This window comes from Rousettus aegyptiacus, unplaced genomic scaffold (genome assembly GCF_014176215.1).
Source record: "Rousettus aegyptiacus isolate mRouAeg1 unplaced genomic scaffold, mRouAeg1.p scaffold_m13_p_8, whole genome shotgun sequence".
Lineage (NCBI taxonomy): Eukaryota > Metazoa > Chordata > Mammalia > Chiroptera > Pteropodidae > Rousettus > Rousettus aegyptiacus.
This window is the reverse complement of record NW_023416311.1, coordinates 36,000,437-36,023,819: the sequence shown is the minus strand read 5'-3', so window position 1 is coordinate 36,023,819 and position 23,383 is coordinate 36,000,437. Positions and strand designations below refer to the sequence as shown.

Sequence of the window (23,383 nt, the reverse complement as noted above, 5' to 3'; positions counted from 1 at the left end):
TTACCGGGAGGGTTATTTTTTTGTTCCCCTATGGTTACCTCTGATCTTAAATTCCTACTTCTATTGAAGTTCTTATCTTCACTCTTCATTCCACCTACACTGTGTGACACTGACTCATACTCCCCTAAATACCACTGACCCAGGGCTGTGTGGAGAAAAATTTCCTGAATATTTCGAACAACGGGTATGGGTAGGATGTGGTAGAGCAGTTCATGCTGAATATTAGGTATTTGTGTTCGTAACAATACCCCAGACATTTCTATAATCAAGGGGGCCCTCTTTTCTAATAAGGACCCAGCCTCCGCCCACACTGCAGCCTTTACACCCACCTTTCATATCTCCTTGCCCCTCCTTTAAAGTTTTACTGGCTCCCAAATTCCAGATTCCTGTAGCATAGTTCCTCTCTTAGACTCGCCCCAGACCAGTAGAACTTTCTATGATGATGCAGATGTTCTACGACCTGCATTATACAGTGTGGTAGACACATGTGACTACTGAGCACTTGAATGAAATGTCACACTTAATTAATTTATATTTACATTCAATAGCTACATATGGCTAGTGGTTATTATATTGGATAGCACAGCTCCAGACCATCCAACATTGACCAAGAGGCCACTTTTTCCAAACTGGACAGACTTATTAAAGTGTGTTTCTCAACACGAATATGAAAAAACAGGAATAGTTTAAAAAAGAAAAAAACAAATATAAAAACAGGAATAGTTTTTTCTTTCCACTTACTAAATATGTAATGTGATCTGTGTCCATGTGTATGAAACTTAGCCATAAAAAATTTTAAAAAGAGAAAAACTGATCTTCGATTTAGCCTTTAGGATTCTCTGGCCCCAACCTTACTCTTTTAAATACATTTTTTTAAAACATATGCTTGCTTATACATTCATTTAATGCTAGTGTACATATATAAATTAGTGAATTATGATTCTGTGTTAAAGTACCTGACAAGTAACTTAGAGTAGCCAAACAATTTAATATATCTAAGTAATGGTTTTAAAATACATAAATTGTGTTTCTAATTTTTAGGCTACACTCCAGTAAAAAACATATATATATATATATACTTATATACATACATGTATATATGTATATGTATGTATACGTATAATTGTACATATGCATATACGTATATATGTGTATAGTCAGTTGCCCTTATAGAAGTTTGGTATTCTATACAATAGGATCATGTGCTTGATTTTCACCCTAATATTTTTCCCTCTCCACGAACTGAATGTGCATTTGCTAATGTGGTGTCAGTGCAGCTAATTGTTATTTCTTTCAGTATAAAGTATAAGCTCTGGAGCATTGTGATTCTTTTAAAGGAAGTTTTACTTATCCCAAGAGTGTAGATTTTGTTTTACAATATATATTTGCCTTCTACATTCTTTCCTTTAAAATGTTTATTACCAATGTTAATCTTAAACAGATGGGGTTTGTTTTTGTGACTGACTGTGCATTTGGTAGATACTGTGAACACTCCCTTTACCAAAAAAAAAAAAAAAAACTGTTTACTTTTAAGCCAAGGCCTGACATATTTCCTTTCTGAAATACTCCTTTGTTTAGCTATTTGCTTGTTCTACCTTTACATTTCGTCTGCATTTGGCACCCAATCATTCAGGTGTTTCACATAAAAATTTAGCATTTATATTTACAAAGAGCAGAGATGAATGGTAGTGCTGGGACACTTCCTGTTGTGATTAGCTTTGCCATCTTCCAGGTGTGCCTTCCTCCCTGTGTGGGAAGCAACACAGCTGTCTTCATTCTGTTAGCTAAAAAGAGCTCTGCAAAAGGAACATTTGTTGTTGGACTGGCAATTTATTGCCCATTAATTCATCACACTAAGTAAAACCTCTACCTTTGTATCTTCTAAACTTTCTCAATTGTAATGTTTAGTCAGACTCTTATTTTGTCACTCATAATGTATAATAATTGGCTTTTAAAGTCACAAATATCTTTATTACATACTTTATTTATAATAATAACAAGCACATGAATTAAAAAATTGACTGAAGGGAAAAATAACCCACAATGCACCATCGTAATGCAGTCATTAAGTTATTTCTTTTCATATGTATGTTTCCATGTGGTTAGAATAATGGCATCCATACAATAGTATTTTTCTTTGTAATTAGTTAACATTTTATTATAAGGTGTTTCCATGTTATGATACAGTCTCTTCAACCCCCTTTTTTATAACCATCATTTCAGTGGCTACATATTCCATTCAGATGTCACACCATAATTTATTTAAATAACCCCTCACTGATAAACATTTGGAATACATCTGATATTTAAGTTTGATGAATTATATTCCTAGGAGCATCTTTGTGCTTATAACATTTTACATATTTTATTTTACCTAATAGTAGCATTACTTATCTATTTTTAATATCTTAATCTGACTAGATCTCTCTCTAATGAAATATATCTATCCATATCTATTTGTTATTGCTTTACTGAGATAGTTAAATTTTTAACCCTAATATCAAGCAAGGGTATGATCAATTAGTATATTAGGAAGAGACAATTTTCTGCAATGTTAAATATATTAATTTACTCAAAACATCCTTTTTGAGCACTAACTTTGTCAGGTACTATTCTTGACATACTAAGAAGGCAACAGTGGCCAAGAAAGCCACCATGCCTGTCTCGGTGAAGCTTTTCTTATTATGGGTTGTACAGATCAGTCTACAACAGTGACCAGTACTTTGAATGGGGAAATAGATGTCTTCTTAGATGGGGCTCAAACATCTCGTTCCAGAGCCTTGTAGGGCCTCTTAGAAGAAGTAACTTTTGAATAAACCCTAAAGAATAAGGAAATAGCAAAGTCATGAGGTGGGATAGGAAAAGATAATAAGGGCACTTCAGACACTGTTAGCATGTGAACCATGAGGCAAGGACGCACATGTGGTGCATAAAAAGCTAAAGGAAAGTTGTGTGCCTGGAGAGGGGAGCGTGTGTAGGAATATTTGAGCGTTTCTTTTGCATTTGTTTAGCATTCATCAACAATAAAATTTAATCCTTGATTTATCTATCGAGTTGATAATCCAAGCTTTTTTCCAACAAAAGTATTCCTATTCCAATACAAGGCGATGTATTAGAGGGCCAGTTAAACTGCAACCTTGCCAGCATCAGATGGTATCATTTAGATTATTTTAATAGCAGGAGAATTTTTTTTAAAGGTATTATTTATATTTATAACTATCGTTTCAAGGTTTATGGATTGATTTGAGGGAAAACTCCAAAGGAGGCTCTGTTCAAAGAGATGACCCATAATTCTTTTCCTGAAAACTGAAATTCCTTTGGCTTAAGGTATTGAAAGCCTTTGTTAATTTGTAAATTTATTAGTGGAAAGGATTACATATTCTATTCCTTTCAGCCATGAACACTTAATAAAAAATTATTTTTATATTGGTTACCAAAGAGCTATGTCCTTAAAGAATGGATCACAATAGAACTAAATTTTTATTGTGAATTTTGAGATAGAAACAGTCCCTAGTAAGGGTTTCTCCTTGGAAAGTGAAAACTTAGATGTGGGTATTAGACTTGTGGAAGACTTGGAAAGCAGTGGTAGAGAAGGGAAAGGACGATATTACCCCTCAAAATGATGAAATGGCTCCAAGTCATCCCCTATTCATAAATTTTTCTAGTCTCAGCCTTGTCCACAGTAGCCATTCTAGAGGAAAGTAGAAAATCCCTTTGAAATGTAACTTCTTCTGAACATAAATATGAGACTTTTGTTGCATGGCCAATTTTTCGATGTAATGTAGACCAACAGAATTATGGTTTCCTTCATATTCTGGCTATTAGGTCATGTACTCATAGGCACACCCTGTATCTTAGGGAGTCATGAAGAGTTGCCCTAGGTGGGGAGGTAGTGATTAATGCAGTTGTTGGCACCATAATTAGGTGGAGTAATGTAGTTTCAATTTGGTTAGCAATCATCATAACTCATATTTCTATCATGACATTTGCAATTCACTGCTTAAGTACTATGGCAGTCTTTTGACTGTCATAAATATTCTGATCGTTCTCCTTCTTGGCATGTGGTAGTCATTTTCATTCCCCACCTTCCTTAAAGTTGTGACTTGCTGTGGTCAGTGGAATAGGAATGAAAGTGATGTGTGTCTCTTTCAGGTGACACATTAGCCAGTGGAAGATGGGAACAAATGGGCTTAGTGAAACAAATAAGGGATACCCATTTGGTAGTCCTTAGAAAATGTGGAATTGCAAGGACTATTGCAAGGACTGTTGAATGAAGAATAAATTCTCATAAGCAAGCAAGAAGGAAAACGTTACAAATTAGTATTTCTCTGGCTACACTCCACCTGCTTTGTGGTAAAGCCAGAAACCCTCAATTTCTTCCAAAATAGTCTTGAAACTTCTCAGGAAACTCTTGCTCTGCTCTACATCCAAATCATTTGACTGCAATGTGCCATCGTGATCTTCTCTTTTGCTTTAGATCTCTACGGCAATGGCAATGAACAAAATAGCAGCTCTTTCAACAATGCACATCAAAGGTGTTCCTGCTATAATACTGCAGTTGCTGGGCCAAAAATTCATGGACAATGACACCGACCAAAGCTCTGACTGTTGCAGTTAATGCAAATGCCCCCTCACATTGTCATGGAAGCTTCTAGCATAAGTATACCAATGCCACGAACTCTCAGAAATCCTGTTTATATTAATTTTTAGTCATTTTTTTTCATTATAGCCCTTTTTGTCTCTTAGTAAGAATATGAGATCATGGTGGCTAGACCAGAGTGACAAACAGAAATGGGGGTGCACTCAAAATCATCCTCGCCCTCTGTCCTGGCACTGAGTACTCCAAATAAACCAACGTACCTAAAAGATTCCCTCTTCCCTACAGACGATTTCACTGCTAGGAGTTTTCTCAGGCCCTCTGCCACAGTGGCTTACTGGACGCAGCATATCCATTCTCCAGACTTGTCAGTATATTAGGATGATCATTGGTTAGGCCCAAGCTGGACATTTGCCTACAAACACTTTGGGAGCTTGCAGAGCTTCTTTGATTGTATTGATAAGCATATGAATCAGTCTAAGAAAGTACTGAAATAAATAGAGTTGAGTTAGGGTGAAATAGAGGAAAAGGGGAGGATTGCAATGTGGAGCCACTGTGGAATTTCTTTACAAAGAGGCATTGTACTGGGGAAAGTACATCATTAGAAAAGAGGGAGAATTATATCATGGTGAAAACTAAACACCTGCAGTTGTTTCTAAAGGACAATATTTAGGTCTATGTTTTTTACAAATCATTGTTGTTCAAGGACAGCTACAGCCCCTCTGAGCCATCTGGTGAATGAGTGTGACAGAAATTGTTTGTCCCCCAAACACATTCTTCACTTCTTTGTTTAGTAATAAAATTTGAGTTTTATCTAGGCACGTGGTCTTAAAGACCTACATGGCTCTGAATGGAATAGCCGTCCCTTCCATTTTTTCTTTCCCCTTCTGCTGGTCGGATTGGAGATATAACGGTGGGAACTTGAATAGCCACCTTAGACCATGAGACCGAAGCTCCATGATGATGGAGCAACAAGATTCAATAAGCTTGAGTCCCTGACACCATGAAACTGCCGATCTGTTTTGGACTGTTTTCACTCAGACTGTTAAATGAGAAATAAATTTCTATCTAATTTAACCTACTGTTATTTTGGGGATTTTTTACAGCATATAAGATCATAACCTAAATGATATAATGATAAAATTAGGACCATGAAAAGAAAGCTACCAAAGATTATAGCAATAACCTGGAAAGATCAGAGTTTTTTGGGGGGAAGGAAAGTATAAAAGATATTTAAGGTAAAACAAAGAAATTAAAAATGCAGTATTGACAAAGTTATACCACCTGGTTTTTGTTTAATATGAGGAGAAAAAAGTGTGAGGTTTTTCCAAAATAATACACATTAATGTACTCTAATGTACTCTCATTTCGTAACCTGTATCTTCAGTATAAGCATCAAAAGATGCCTTTGAAAGCCAATGAATCTCAATAACTAACTTCACCTTATGAGCCCAACCATGGGAAACAACTTATTCTCTCATTGCTCAGAATAGTTTCATAAGAAGAATAAAATAATAGAAGAAACATATCAGCATCTTTTCTTCTCTCTCCATTCTCCTATTCCTCACATCGGTGCCAAGGGTTATAAACCAAATTGCTACAATCCTAAGAATAAGTTTCTTTTTCAGCAGCACATGAGTGAATAGTCTCTACTCCTAGGAGACCTGCAGCAATAGAATTACCACTCCCCAGGCCCAGTGACTCTCTGTAGGCCATGGGCTATGAGAGTTGGGGTGTGCCTCTGGATGGATTGATTATAAGTCCAGTCCTGAATGGACCACCTTATTTCATGTAATAGATAAGAACAGTTAGGATGAGTATAGTAGAAAATATGACAAATGGTGACTCAAACTATAATGATATTTATTATCCCATTAAAATAAAAAGTCTAGAGATAGGAGGTCCCAAGATTAGTTAAATTCAGTGGCATAATGACACTATCAAATACCTAGACACTTTCCATTTTACTACTTAGCTGTTCTCAGCTGTTGGCTTCCATCCCTCTTGGATATAAGATGGCTGATAGAGCCCACACTCACATCCTTCTTCAGTCCTGTTTAATTCAGTGTTCCCCACTGTAGCTCTGTAAGTTCACGTAGCCTATGAAACCTGCCCAGAAAATGAAGCCTCCTCAGTGGTATTTTTAACAGCAGGTTGAAACTCTACCCATGTGCTTTTGGAAAGGTTTCTTGTTTTTACGATCTTGAGGTTTAAGAGTGCTGTCTAAGTCAGGGGAATTCAAAAGAAAAATATTAAAGTTAGTATAATTGAAGGGAAGGTGAAAATTGTAAAATAGCAGGTTTCTTTTCAGTTGGTATGAAAATTTTTTTTCACTAGAACAGCTAGTAAAATCTATTTTTTTTTCCCCTGCTATGCATTAGTTTTCTGGCCTTAATGAAAATTTACTAAGAAGGCTGTATACTACTATGAAATAACTGTCTTTAGATGATTTTAGCCTAATTTTAACAATGAAAATTGTGTTATTTCAAGGCTGAGCCATTAAAAGCTAAGTCTTCTTGTTTTATAAAGTAAAATTCTAATGAACTTTCTGATCATACAAAATAACAAAACAATGATAAAATGGCATGTAGAAAAAAATAATAAAATAAAGGAAAAATTTGGAAGACTTCTCAATCTTGCAGCAAAGACCTTTTAAACTCTAAGCAATTTTGGTTTGACTTCCTGGTGATTATATGATGGATTGTGAACAGTAATGTCAAAATAACTGTTAACAATGACAATGACAAAGGATTAGTGTTTATTTGAGTGAAGGAGGGATTGCAGTCTGGGGTACAGATTCAGGGAGCACCCTAAATTGTCCTCTGAAAGGACAAATTGTCCAAAGAAAGACAGGGTTGATAAAGGACAAAACCATCAGACTTGTTCTCATTAAGGGCCTCCATGTACATGAAAGATGTTGGCTAGGTCAATTGGGACTGGTCAGGCCAATTATGTAAATGGAAGATGCTGGTTGTTGAAATGGATTGGTTCCTTTCAGATCTTGGAATGCAGATAGTCTGGTCACCAGGATAAGGAGAAAGTAAAGTTCACATATGTCCATGTGGCAATCATGGATCCAGGATGTTTGTTGTTCAGCTTTGAGCTGAATTTAAGAACAGGTTAGTCACTTAGGCACAGTTCCAAGAATTGAGACACGAAACGTGCATAGACCTCACTTTCTCAATGGCCTCCTGACTCTCTTATCAATGATTTTTTCATTTTATTTTTTTCATTATTATAACAGATGTCTATTCATCTCAAAATACTTCTGCACATTTATTTGAAGCCTCCTAAGTGAGTGATTCTTCCCACTGGTTATTTAATGGGCATTTTGAGAATGGTTTTTGAGCTATACTCTCATTTCTTCGCAACCAAATCCTTACTTTGTTTAATTCCATGGAAAATGTAAGTTCTCAACAAACCACTCTCTCTTAGTTTTCCTTGCCTGTTTGATATGATAGAATAAATTAGGCATAACTCCCGAGAAAAAGAAACCTTTACATGGAGAAAGCAGAGGAGTCTTCAATATAGAGATAGCTGTTTGACTTTAGAAATGCTGCAGACAGACTCAATAGTGTGTCCTTAAATCAAAAGTACAAATGAGTCAGTGGTCGTGTGCAGGCGAGCAAAGAGTTGGAGCACAGGTCACTTCTTACAACGCTTGGCATGTTTTAGGTGCACATAGTTCTCATGGAATTGGCTGGGAGGCCTCTACAGAGATCTCCTGGCAGACTGGTGCCCACTAAAACAACTGTGACTTTCAATAAAAATTCATGCCATGGGTGCCAAAGCAAACTTGTGAAAATTGTCCACTTTCAGGCAACCCGGACAAAAACCTTAGGAAGGCTGAAGTCACTATTTAAAAGGCTCTCTGTAGCCAAGAGAAATGTATCCCTGATTTATTTGAATACAGGTTCTTGTAAATGGCAAAGACACAGTTAGCCAAATTTGCATTTCATACCTGAAGCCTGGATTTGGCTCAACCTAATCTGGCTAGTCAAAACAATGAGGCTCCTTGGTCCTTGTTCTCTTTGAAATGCTAAATGGAGATTTCAGAAATGTAGTAAAACTGGACCTTAAATTTAAAGATCTGATGATTAATTGAGAGTTTGATGTGATTCCTGTTTTTATGCTTGCAGATAGACCGTGTTCATTGAACTGCAAGGAAAATATTTTCAACAAAGCAAAAAAGCAAGTTCAATTACGAAACCGGAGGCCTTAAAAAAATATTTTTTTTCTTTTTGGTATTTGAATTTCTGATTCTCGTCAAATATGAGTTGTATTCAGTCTGCTAAATGGTAAATCAAAATGTCACCACTTGACCTTGGCAAAGTTACCAGGTAATGAGGATGAAAGGTGTATGGAACAATTTGTGTCTGAGTCACTGAGTTTTCCTTCAACAGCATGAATGTGTCATCTGTTTTGTCATGGCTTGTCTTGAGCAATAGAAGCCACAGTGGCCCCAGAGATGAATGAGAAGAGCACTGGCCTTCAGGTCAGGGGATGATATTCACACATAGGCATACTTCTGTAAATGTATAGACTTTCTGGAAGGATGCACAAGAAACTGGTAACAGAAGTTGCCACTAAGGTAGGTCCTAGAGTGGGAGCCTCGTGCATCACGGGTAGGAAAAGAATTTATTTTTTATGTATACCTTGTTTTCATTTTTTTAATTTTATTTTGTACTACATGGATAGATGGATGGATGGATAGATGATGATAGATAGATAGATAGATAGATAGATAGATAGATAGATAGATAGATCCCATTCAAGAAAATGAATATAATCTTAAAGAATGAGAAGAACCATATTTTTCTTTAACTAAACTAGATGGACAAGATATTCCCACTAGACCATAGATGCCTTTTTTTCTAAAATGAAGTGAGAATGACTACAGAAATAGCTAATATTTGTTCAAATAAGAACTCCACAATTAAAGAAAATAACATTTTCCATTCTGAGTTTGATGTTGGAGAGATAATGCACTGTTAATAATAACAATATGAACCAAAAACAGTATCTTACTAGCCAAAAAGTTCAAAATTCAATGGCCATGTATTGAGTGGCTGCTCTGAGAAGGAGCATTAGGGATTTAGGAGGGAGAGGGAGCTTGGTGCGGAAGTTGCTGTGGGGACAGGAGCAGCATGGTTAAAGGCCCGGGGCGGGGGCGGGGGGTGGGGGGAGGGTGGATGTAACAAACCAGGCACATTCAGGAGCAGAACTTGTTTGAGACCATGTTCATCTGACTACGAATATCACTTCATAAGAGCCTCTGCCAGCCTTTGCATTATGTCGGAGCAAACTTTTATATTGGCCACCTTTGAGTAGCCTAGCTGACCTTGTCTTAGTATTTTCCTGTAAGTGGGCTCTGGCCTCAGAGTATCCACTTGCCCATGCTTCAGACAACTTCTAGCTTTATTCCCACCCACTCTAATTCCATTACAGCTTTCACGGAGGGAAAGTTCGGCTTAGTTCTCTGTCCTTGCACTTTCTCTGACTTTTGCATTGCAGAAGTGATTTCACCCTTAGTCACATACAACTGAATGTCTGCTGCTTAGCTGCTCAGAGTCTCTGAAGTCAGTCAGGCAGGGCCTGCATCACATTTCAAAGGTGTCCTCACTTACTGGCTCCATAAATGACTAAGCTACTTAGACTCTGCGCCTGCGGCTTCATTTGCAGTGTAATCCCTTAGTTATGCAACATGAGTGTGGAAAGAGCCTGTTGACATAGCCTCTTCTAGAAGGAAAGCATTCTCATTTGAACACTTGGAGGGTCCAGAGCATAAAGCGCAACCCTGGCACCATATCAGCATTTCAACCAGATAATTCTTCGCTATGGAGGACTGTGCTGTGCATTGGAGGAAGTTTAGCAGCATCCCAGGCCTCTGCCCACTAGATGCCAGTAGCACTCCCTCGACCTCATATGTGACAACAAAAATAACTCTGGACAGGAGCAATCATCACCCGTTGAGAACTACTGATTCAGAGGATGATTTTCCTATCAAGTTTCATTTTGATTCATACAGAGTCAGACTAGTGTGAATGTCTGGAAAATATTGTCCGTTTCTGGTGTCCCTTACCATCTGCCCTGAATCCGGCATCATTAGGCATTGGAGAAATACTCTCCACAAGAGTCAGCTTAAGGTTTTCAGAGTTTAAGGAGAGCCTCTACAAGGCAAATTTGGTCTTGTTGATATTGACCAATGCTTTGGTAAAGGTTTCATGAATTATTACTCTAACAAAGTTTCCATCTCAGCAAAGATCTATAAGAAATCAGAGAATGAGGAAGGACAGAAAATTTCATCCTATCACAGCAAAGGGAGCACTCAATAGCAAATCGCCTGGCACAAGATTTGATACACAGCAAGGACGGCCCGTCTTCTTTCTTTCTGGGTCTCAGAATGAAGGGCTAGTTAGTAGTTAACTAGCTACCATCTCTCTCCCTACTCCTCCAGGGTGGTGAGCAACAGCTTCCACATCAGGAACTACAGGCCGTGATTTAGGTTTTTACTCTACTTCTGGGATGGATTACATTTGTATTTATCAGGTCTGAAGTCAATTCGAGAAATTTGTACTTTTTAAAAAAATCAATGAGTGGTTAAGAGAGGGGAGAATTTCTAATAGACATGAGAGTGATAGTATAAAACCCATCACAGTTATGGTGGGTAATGGAAACTGGAAAAAATTGTCACGTGAGTTGGTTGAAGTGCCACTGATTAAATTTGAACAAGATGCTTCAAGTGAGAGAAAAAGATAGAATCCAGATGATAGGGTAGAGAGAGGGTGAAAAATGGAGGTGAGAGGAGAATGAAAGCAGTGACTAAGACCATTCTTTATCAAGAAGAGAGTGGGTGCACAGAGCAAATGCAGATTTATTTTTTGTTTAAGACAGGACATCTGAAACCGACTGAAGGTTGAGGGAGTAGAATAGAAGAAACTAAAGGTACTAGAAAGGAGGGACTAACAAGGGAACGAATTGTCAGAGAAGAAACATCCCTCCCTCTGAGTCTTGTGGAAGGAATGAAAATAAGAGAGACTTCCCTTATAACTTACTGTTTTCAATTAAGTGGTTGAAATGCTTTTCATTAAATGCATATGGAAAGGTAAAATATTAGACTGTTATCAGTCATGAACAAACTAATTTCAGCCAGCTTTAGAAATCTGTGGGTAATAAACTGGTGGCTAAGTAGTCATTAAACATTTATTGTTCACATGTCATAAGGCATTGGACTTCCTCCAATTCTCTAAAAAGAGAGGCGAAATTCTTTCGAAATGTTTGTATTATATTAAGTATTAATCTGGCCTTAACAGCTTATCATTTTAGTCACCTTCAGTCAAACTGGTCAGTAGTATGAGCACTTTTAACAAAAAAAGGTGTGTACTCAGCTTAATAGGCAAATATTTACTGAGCACCTACTATGTACAAGTGCTGCATGTGGCTTGGTTTAGTGGGTGTTGAAAAAGAGGTGGAAGAGCAGAGTGGAGAGCTGCGCTAGGAGAGCTGGGCGAGCCAGAGCTTATGATGAGTTATCTAGACTCACAACAGATATTTAAAATCTCAGGCCCTTGAAGTAGCAGGTTTTATGATGTAATATATATAGAATATTTTATTATCAGTGGAGTGCTAGATATCATATCGAAGAAACACCCTCTGTCCATAAGAAGAGAAATCAAAAGAAAAAAAAAACCCTTCTATCTGCTTTGACAGCATTTTTCATAATGCCAAAGATAAAGCAAGAAAGTCTTTTGAGAATTTTTTATTGGAGTCTGAGTTTAAATCTGTAGCACAGAAACAAATAACTAAATGCCCTCTGCTGAGATGCCTCGTCAGTTTTAAAAAGTCAGACCAATATCTTTTTGCCTGAAGACAGTTGGCTGGACTAGAGACTATTTTAAAGTCTACTTCAGCTCCAAGAGTTTTATTTTTGTGATAAAACCACTCAAATGTATAGAAAATATAATATACTTATCGCCCTTTTCAAACAAATCCATTTTTCTCTTGAACGCAGTTAAGGGACAGTTTGCTATGCTTTTTTGTTTTGGCAATTTAAGAAGAGTTTCCATGGTTTCTGTGGCCTCTTCATCATGTTTTCTGTGTATCAACTTGACCATAAGATTATCTAAGGCGAACAACGTCAGCTATTTGGATGTATGTCCCTCGGGCATGCATTCCCACAAAGGCAGTAAAATTTGGCTGTGGGGATGACATAATTTTAGATAACACATTAGTGTGTGGCCCATCAAAGGGCTGTAATACATAAACAGATATAAGATATATCTGTGATATTAAAATTTCATGATCAGGAAGGATTAGAAAAAATAGATATGAAAAGACTTGGAAGGGGAACAAGAATGGGAAAAAAAAGGTTGAAAAACACTGCCCTAGGGCAAGGAGCCCTCAGGGGTTTAAAATGTGTTGGTCAGGACTCTGAGACATCAAATTGTATACTTTTTTTTTTTTTTAGTTTTAAAAGTCTATAGTTAAAGAGTATCCTCCCTACTTTTCTAATCTACTGTGGGACACTTTTTGATATGTTTTAAATTTAGACATTTCCAAATTCAACATAGCATGTAAAACTCAATTTATGCAGAAACTTTTCTTGTGACAAAAGGCATATGTTAAAAAACAGCACTCTCTTTTAGGTCAGCCTGTTCTGTTTGGCCATCTGACAGCCAGGTGTTACGGAAGGCCGTGGAAGGAGAGTAAGTGGGCACCAGAGAACATACAGGTCAGACCCAGATTTGCTCTGGATTAGCCTTGCAATTCGGGGCAAGTCGCTTCAAGCCCATACAACCCAGTCATCTCTTCTGTAAAACAAGGATACTAATACTTCACCTTATATGATCGTTAAAGGGTTCAAGATAACGGGACATTAGGTGGCTGGCTGTTTTCTGAGTTAAGTGCTAAGGCAAAGTAAACAATAACTGGGTAGAAGAGAACAAGATGCCTGGTGGACCTATTTTGCCAAACTTCACAAACATCCTGCTTGAGTTCCTGCTGCTGTTAAAAAAAAAAAAAAAATCTTGTGTGGAGAATGTAGCCCATGCCCAGTAGCTTTCAGAGTAGAATTTGGGCTTTGCATCATGAAGACACATCAGGATCATCGAAGACACTGGCAAGGAGCAGCATTTCTCTTGCTCCATAAAATCACCGTGATTTATTCCTTTAATAAAAAAAAAAAAAAATCAGGGGCTTGTGCAGGCACAATAGCTGTGGTTTTATGAAGGAAAAATAAGCCAGAATTCCTTGTGGTGGGGCTGTGGCCACAAGGGGTAAGATCTGGATTATTGATAGAGGCTGGCATCATTCCACAGTGGCGCAAACATGATTGGACATCGGATAGCTTCAAACAACTCGCAATTGTCTTAGGTGAGGAAAACTCAAGCGATACTAAACCAGACTAGCTCTGTTTAAGTAAGGACTGCAGTGTCTTTGATCCGAGGTTGAGTAAAGTATCCAGAGTAGGAACAGGAGAGGAAACACAGTTATCTTGAAGCTTGCCCTGGTTGCTGGTTGCCCACTCAGCAGATGTGAGCAGTTTTGCTGTCACCATGAATCAAGGGCTTTCCCCCCAATGTTATAAATAGGGATGGGTAAATATTTTGGATTCATCAGACTCCAAGTATTTTTCAGAAGTTTTGGGTTCAACCAAACAGAATATGTTGTGCTGAGCACATTTCCCCTTGATTTTTAAAGGACCGTGTGTGAGTTATGGAAAATGGAATCCATATGTTTCTGCTTCATTTACACTTAAATCATCAAAAGGTTGTGTTGTAAGAGCTATTTAATATCCAAGATGCCTTTTGAGCTTGATTTTTTAAAAAATATATAAGACACTTAAAAGTTTTGGTTTCTTTAAAACACAAAGAAAGGGGGGAAGAAGAGAAAGAGGGAAGACAGACAGACAGAGAAGGGGCGGGGGGCATGGGGAGAGACAGGGCAGGCACCTAGGAAGGCCTGTTTTACCAAGACGGAATACATTTGAACACCAGGAAGTTCAAACCCATGAATTTTAAATGAGTCCAGAGTTAGAAAACTGGATCCTCTCCAACCAGTTTCAGAAGCAGCTCTGATGACTGCAGAAAAGCAGCTGGTAACTTGGCAACCGCACCAGGGAAGAGAGGACTGCAAATGCACGTACCGTTAGTGACCCACCTAACACTTATGCCTACTGGTGCAGGAGCTGTTACTTCCAGGCCTTCTGAGAGCAGTTGCTTCAGTCCAGATAAAGAACTCTTTGCCCTATTTTACCATGGAAATACCTGCTCTCAGTATTTTCCCAGGGTTGTCCTGTCCTAGGCCAGCAGTTCCTATCTGTTCCTCTGCCATCTGGCCCACATAGTTGGCCACTTGACTGAATACCGTGTGTGCATTTAGGATGGTGTGTATTTATTGGGCAGTTGCTTTAGAGAAATATCTCATTTCACTCACGAGATTTGAGAAAGCATATAATTTCTGTAAAGTAAGAAATAAGTAGGCGCCCACAAGTTGGTAAAAAGCCAAATTAAAACTAAGTTTTCTTGCTCCCATCTCAATATATAGTCACTCTGTAAAAAGCAGCTCTTTAGGCATCTTAGGCGTGCCTCATCATTTATATATGGCATCTTATGAAAGGTTTCAGAAGAAAAGCATACAAACTATTTTATGTGATGGGGTAATTGAGATAGATCTGTAAATCTCTGTAGAGGATATATGCATCTTCTGAGAGTTATAGAATGTTAAGATGTAGAACTTCATTATCCAGCAGGGACTTTAGACTGTGTGGTCTGAAGTTACTTCGACAAAATGAACAGTCCTGTGAATTCCTTATATTTCCCAGTCTGGGGTGAGGGACAGCGTTTTGGAATCTTAGAAGGTGGGGTTCTTTTTCCTCCCAACTCCTAACCCTAAGAACCATTTAATAAAAATGTGCCTTAATGTCTTCATCCAGAGATTACTGCTGTTAAGGCTTTGGCGAATGTTCTTTGAGTTAAGAGCACACCTGCACACATGCATGCACACACACGCGCACACACATACACACACGTACAGAGTTTAATGAGATCCTACTGTTTATTCTGTTTTGTAGCTTCTCTTTTTAGAAATATATTGTAGACTTCTTCCCATGTCAGTAAACTGTTTTTGCTTTATGAGCTTTAATGCTTGCAAAGTATTTCATTGTAGGATTATACCACAATTAGCTTACTGTCTCAGAGTATTTATAAATATGAAGTATAAAAAAAATTATTTCAGATACATTTTAGAATGTTGACCTTAGAAAATAAACTAACCATCACTTCTACATTTTGTACTTTCTTGCATTTTAGACCAAAGCACAGACACCCTCTGAAAGCCATGGAGATCCATCTCCCTCTGTGAGGAGATGCCAAGCTCTCCTACAGAGATGATCTTTTTAAAGACCCTGGAAAAGATCGATAAGACACTCAGTAAATTTTGCTTCTTTTTTATTCCTTAGAAAAAAAGTCATTTCTACCTTATTTCCACACCAAGAGCCTAGTGACTTAAATCCACCTGCCTATCCTTTTTTGATGCTCAGTCCGTTGGTAAAGTTGCTGGAGTCAACTTTAAAGAAAGCCGAGGTCCATACTTATTTTGCTGTTGGTTTCTCAGTTCCTTTGCCCCTTGTTTTGGATTTTTCCAATCTGTTACTAGAGAACTCAGCCCTGTCCCTTTTGTTGACAGGTTGCCAGGATACATCCAGGCGACAAAGGCTGGTTCCTGTTCTGACAGCCTCAGATACTACAGGAACTCCTGCAAGAGGGGATGTGAATCTTGGAGCTTCCAGTGCTTTTGCTCCTGTTCCCACTAGCCCCTCCCTAAGGGGCTCAACGGGCCATGATAAAGGATAAAATAGAAAAGGTAAAAGAACAACGTTACAAGGTGAGGCTCTCAGAAGGTATGCTCTTTCTTCCTGGTCTTCTAGCTAACCGGTCTTAAATTTTACCTTTCACTAAGAATGGCTGCTTAATTTAGATAATCTTGATCTCTTCCACTTCTTTCTCACCATTGTGTAGTAAAAACCTCAAGTACTACTTAACAAAATAACAAATACTTTATTTCATTGAATGACATTCTCAATAATGTGAACTATGGATTAAATGTTCTAATGGCTAAAAAAGAATCACATTTTATTTGAAGGGATGATTTTTAAAATAATTTTCTTCAAAGAAAAGTAGATAAAATATGTCTTTAACATTATTCCAGGACAATATGTTCATTAGCCAAATTGTCCTTGAAAAAAAGGGGTGATAAAGTCTATGCTTACTCAATTTAAATTCAAGTTTCTATAATCAATGAGTTTGATAGATATCTATAACCATGTAACCCATCACCTTAAGACATTTCTGTCACCCAGAACGTTTCCTTACATCCCTTCCAGTCAATCTTCCCTCCATAGAAACCACTGTTCTGTTATGATTTGTCACTAGAGAATAATTTGGCTGTTCATGAACCTTATGTAAGTAGAATATTACAGTATATGTTTTTCTATCTGACTTTTTTGGCTCAACAAAATATGTTTGAGATCCTTTCATGTTGCTGTGTATATCACTAGTTCAATTCTTTTTATAGGTGAGTATTATTGCATTATACGATTATTCCACATTTGTTTATCTATTCTCTTATTAATTGGTATTTGTTTCTAGTTTAGGTCTCTTATAACTAAAACTGCTATGAACATTCTTGCACAAGTCTTTTGGTGGACATATGTTTTTATTTATCTTGGGTGTAGACCTTGACTTGAAATGATGGGTGATAGGGTAGACATGTTGTTAATCTTTATAATGGGTATGAAATGATATGTCACTGTGACTCAGTTTGCATTTCCCCGACGCCTAATGAAGTTGAGCATTTTTACATAAGTTTGTTGATTTATGTCTCTCTTTTGTTAATTATCTGCTTATATTCTTTGGCCCTTTAAATTTTTTCATTTTCATACAATCTTAATGATGTATAATTTACATAAAATTAAATACATACATTTTAAATACACAATTTGATAAGTTTTGACAAATGATTACATCCATATAACCAGCAAGAATATCAATATAAGAACATTTCCATTAACCTTTATATTTTGTTCTCCACCCACCTATCCAGCCATCAAGCAACCACTGATCTACTTTCCATTACCTACGTATTAGCTTCGCTTATTTTAGAGTTTCATTTGTGGAATAATTTAGTATATATTCTTTTGTATCTGATTTCTTTTATTCAGCATAATATTTTTGAGAGGGATCCATGTCTTTGTGTGTATCAGTAGCTTTTTTATTTTTATTGTGGAGTAATATCTAATTGCATGAATAGGCTATAATTTGTTTATCCATTTATCTATCATGTATACATATGTTGTTTCCAGTTTTTCAATATTAAGAGTAAAAGCTGCTATAAACATTTGTGTATGTCTTTTTGTAGAAATATATTTTCACTTCTCTTGGGTAATTATTTAGGGATAGAATGCCTATGACATCAGGTAGGTGTGGATTAAACTTTGTAAGAAACGAACAAACAGTTCTCCAGAGTGGCTGTAATATTTCACATTTTCACCAGGCTTGTATGGGAGTTCCTATTTTTCCACATCCTTGCTAACACTTTATATTAGCAATTTTTAAAATTTTGGCCATTCCAGTCTGTATATAGTGGTATGTCTGTGGTTTTAATTTACATTTTTCTAATGATTAGCAGGTAATGATGTTGAGTTCTAATTCGTGAACTTATCAATTAGTTATATATTTTATGTTGTGAATAATCAATTTAAAGCTTTTGCCCATTAAAAATGAAACTGGATTGCTTGCTATATGACTTTATATACACACAACACACACACACACACACACACACACACACACACGCACACACACACTCTTGCAAACATTCCTTCCCAATCTATGGCTTGCCTTTTAATTCTTAATGGTGCTTTTTAAAGAACAGAAGTTTCCACTTTTTATGAAATAAATTTTAAAATTCTTTTTCTTTTAAATTTAGTGATTTTTGTACTTTGAGAAATTTTTATTAATTTTGAGGTTACAAAGATATTTTCCTATGCTTTTAGAAGCTTTATAGTTTTTATATTTATATATATTTTATGTAGCTTTTCTATTTAGTTCTGTGATCTACATTGAGTTAACTTTTATGCGTGGTGAAAGTAGAGTTGACATTAATTTTTCCCTTCAGTTGTTTCTCCATTCTTTTTTTAAAAGATTTTTCTCTTCTCCATTGAATTGTCTTGGCATCTTTGTCAAAAATAAATTGACCACATATGTGAATCGACCATATATTTCTGCACTCCATTCTGTTACATGATTCCATTTATCTATTTTTATTGGCATCATTAATTTTTAATAAGCCAGCACATCTTGGCTTATAAATAGTGAAGCAAGTATTAAAAACAAATATACAAGTTGAGTTCTTCCATGACTGCTTGCCAGTGGAACCATGCACAAGAGTTTGAATCAGGTTGGGCATTTTTTTCTTTTATGTTGTTCAAATTTTTCCCTAGGCAGTATAGTAATCCTCACCTTAACCAAAGGGATTATATTCCAAGACCCCCAGTGGATGCCTGAAATCACTAATAGTAACAAACCCTATATATACTGTTTTCTTCTATACATGTCCACCTATGATAGAGTTTAATTTGCAATTAGGCACAGTAAGAGATTATCAACAATAACTAATAACAAAATAGGATAATTATAACAATATACTGAAATAAATGTTATGTGAATGTAGTCTCTCTGTCAAAATATCTTATCTTATTCACCTTTCACTTAAAGGAAGTACTTTATGGCTTCTCTTTGGCATATCCTAATTATCAGCATCACAACTCCTGTGCTTTGGGACCATTATTAGTATAATAAGTGTTACTTGAATACAAGCTCTATAATACCAATAGGGCGACAGTGGATCTGATAACCAGGAAGGCCACTAAATGACTTATGGGCGGGGATATGCTGGATGAAGGGATGAATCACATCCTTGTGAAACAGAGAGGGACAGCATGAGACTGCTACTCAGAATGGCACATAATTTAAAATTCATGGATTGTTAATTTCTGGAATTTTCCATTTAATATTTTCAGACTGTATTTGACCACTGGTAAACTGAAACTGTGGAAAGGAAAACCTCGAATAAGGAAAGATTATTGTAAAGTGATTTGAAGTGATTCTATAATAAGCAAAAGCCAAAATTATAAAGTTATACATTTATTCAAGAATGATAATTACAGTTAAAGAGATGTATGTTTCAAACTCTGTTACACAAAATGTGACTTGAACTTAATTTTGATTGATTGATTCATTCATTTGTTCAATAATTTATTGAGTGTCTACTGTATTACAGACACTGTTCTAGATGATGAGAGAAAAATATTTCATGGTTCATAACATTTGCAAGGAAATATTATTTATAATCTCTATTTTATTGCCCATTTCACAATGTGTTTCTCGCAATCACAGAGAAAAAAAATTTATACCTGGCAAAATAAGCATCAGATTAAATGCTTCATGCATTCCTGTGAATTGACAGAAAATTAGCAGCACTCAAATGTTTACTAAGAAAGAACATTTCTTTGGGCTTTGCAAGTTTGCTATCACTGTCATAAAATATCCATATCTTTTGGGCCTGAGAATGTAAACTACCATTTCATTCAGTTGCATTTTTCAGTTTATTTTAGAATTTTAATCTTATATATTATTTCTAAGACAAATATGTCTGAAAAACTAGACCCTAATATGGCTTTTTCTTCTCTGAGTCTATATAATTTAAATGAATATGTAATATTTTAAATAAATTTCCCAAAATCTCTGGTGAATGAAACATTTTCGAGAATATATACAATTCTGAAAAATTGTAAATGGCGAAGAATGTGAACAGTTTTAGAACAACTTTCCTGAGGGAGCAGTGGTGATTCCTATGGAGTCTTAAAAACATTGAAACTTTTGTTTAAATACCAAAACATCGAGTGTGGCAATAGGCATCCTGGAGACAGCAGAGGGGGAGAAAGTAAAGGAGACAAGTTTTTAATAGGTTGAAAGTGATGAAAAGCTGCAAATAGAATGTCTAGGGTTTAATGTGCAGGCAAACTTTTTTTTTTTTTTTTTTTTGAGAAAAGGTCCTAAGAGGAGCCTGATTACGTTCTATGTCAGCAAAACTTGGTAAGATTCTGGTTGCACTGAGTTCTATTTTCTAAATTCACATCGATTAATACCCGGATGCTTCACTAGAGTCCCATTTGTATGCTCTAATTCAGGACCTTTTCCTAAAATACCAAAATAGTAAATAATTTTGGCTTTGTGGGCCATTACTCTGCATTTGCAGGGCAAAAGCAGTCAAAGACAAATACATAAATGAGTACATTTGGCTCTGTTCCAATAAAACCTTGCTTACAAAAAGAGGTAGACAGGTGGCCATATTTGGCCAGTGAGCTGTAGTTTGTTGAATTCATTCTAATTTTCAAGGAATACTGATGAAATATTTTCTAAAATCATATGTAAAAGTTAAAGGCCTGTGGCCTCAAAACCGTTCTTCTTCTGAGTGCCTGGTACATTGGGGCTCTCCTTAGGAGAGAGATGACTTCCAAGAAGAATTAAACTTTGAAAGTCATCTGCACTCAGGATGCTTGTGGTCGAGAGAGACAATATACAAATAAGCCCAGCTCAGGGAAGCCAGGCTCTCCGCTTCTCCTTTAGCTTTCTACCTCGTCATACAGAACCCAGTGCATGTGTCTGCTGAGTCATATAGCCATCTCTGTTGTGCCTATCTAGCTCCATTAATGCTGGTCATTTATTCCTTGATAAACAATCTTTACTGTGAGGTACAGGGCTTGACTGAGTACATAGGCCTCGGCTGGATTCTCCTTTATCGTGGATTAAGTAGTTATAAAGCTAGAATATTATTCTCTTGAGTTAGTATTGTAGAAAGGATAGAATAAGGATTCTCAGGTATCCCTAAGATGCGAATAAATACCACAAAAGTAGCTGTTAACTCTTCCTTTCCAAGACTCCTTATATGTTTTTATTCCCTAATTTAAATAATGAGCTTGATTTCTATTTAAAAAATTAATGTAAAATCAAGCTAATTTCAACTCATTGAAGATTCAGTAAATTTTGTTAGCACCTGCAAAGTGCTCGACACTGAGTTAGGTGCTGGATATATAACTACAGAGAGAGTAAACCAGCCCTTAATGTCTTAGAGTTTACATCCAATTGAAGAAAACAAATACTGCACATTTAAACAAGATGAAAACATATTCAGTAAGTGCTATGAAGAAAATAAATAGCAGTGTGACCAAACATATCTGTGATGGTGGTAGCTGTGGTACATGTGTCATGTATATGTATGTACAAGTCTGTGCATGATATGTGTCTGCTTGTGCATTTATATGCTTGCATGTGTTCACATGTGTGTAAGCGTGCACACGTGTGTCTGTGTACATGTGTATGTGTGTACATGCATGTGTGTTTCTTTTATGTGTATGTCTGTGTGTGTTTGAGAGAGAGAAATTACTTGAGAAAGAGTAGTCAGGAAGGATCTCTTTGAGTTGATAATATTTAAATCGAGGCCTGAAGGACAAAATGAGAAAGCTATGCAAAGAACTGGAAGAAGATTCTAGGCAGTGGCCAGAACATGTAAAAAACCCCTTTCCAGTCCCTCCCTTAACCTACGCCAGAGTGAGTGTGAGTCTGGCTTGTTTGTGGAAGTGAAATGTGAACGTGGATGAAGCACATTGAGACAACATGGGGTAAAGGGAGACCAAAGCAGAGACTTAAGGAGGCACCAGGCTATGGAGGGCCTTCACGGTCAGGAGTTTGGATTTTGATTTGAGAGTTGTAGGGCAACCTGGAGCCTTTAGTCATGGGAGGTTTAGGATTTGTCTTGTACTTTAAGTAGTTGAATATGGCTACTCATAAAAAGATGCATTAGAAGTGGCAAAGGTGGGAGTGGTTCTTCACCCACCGGCTGAAACAGCGTGTGGATGGCGAGGCACATCCATTCACCTGCCTGGCAGTAAACCTAGGAGTACAGGCAAAATATCCAAAAGGAGTAGCCTGCCACATCAGTGATAGGTAAGGAAATGTTCCTGGATGAAGTAACATAGTATCACTAGAGATTATCCAATATCAAAGGAGTAGACCAAAAACAGGAGTGAAAGAATATGGGAAAGGAGATACATTAAGATGCAAAAAAAGCAGAAAGAAGAGATGAGAAAGTGAGCAGAAAGGAAATATAAGCAATGACTAGAGTAGGCAGTCGTTAATAGGCAATCATATAGAGAATGAAAAGGCGCTAAATATTTTTTAGAGTGTCTGCCAGTCCCTTTTACCTTTTCTCTTGCTCCCTTCTCCCCACCCCCATGCAAGCCCACAATAAGATTAAGAATCTAGGTGGAGAGCTGGGGAAAAGGAAAACATTCTCATGATCATCTAAGCCTGGCCTCACCACCAGTATGACTTCTCCCAAGTCAGAGATGTGCTTAAAGTTTATTTTTAAATTACTGTGAAATGAACAAAGAACAAAATGAAAAGTAGTGAGAATGAGAGATAAAAGAAATAAGCAATTGGAGAAAGACTCAGAATTCAATTTTTAGTGAGTTTTATAGCCAACAGTCATCCTTATTAGTACCATCTGACCTGGTTATAATCCAGCATATCATTACCATGTGTTAGATGGACCAGCATCCTGGCATGCATTCATTGCTAAATGAAGATTATGACAATGATTATCAATATATTCTCTTGACCTAGAAGAAACATAGAGAGGGATGTGTAGAAGGGTGTGTGTATGCAT

At 36.8% G+C, this 23,383-nt stretch overlaps 1 protein-coding gene across 5 annotated transcripts in view; it reads left to right on the top strand.

Annotated features, from left to right (window-relative positions):
* Positions 1-23,383, top strand: part of LOC107511145 (zinc finger protein 474) — a 92,705-nt gene that overhangs the window by 21,463 nt on the left and 47,859 nt on the right. For 4 of the 5 annotated variants that reach the window (XM_016145300.2, XM_036225831.1, XM_036225830.1 and 1 more), the window contains one exon: positions 16,283-16,480. The gene's annotated coding sequence lies outside the window, so the exon portion shown is untranslated. Of the gene's footprint in view, positions 1-8,736; positions 8,938-13,242; positions 13,329-16,282; positions 16,481-23,383 lie in introns of all 5 variants that reach the window. The other variant, XM_036225832.1, reaches the window with a different exon arrangement.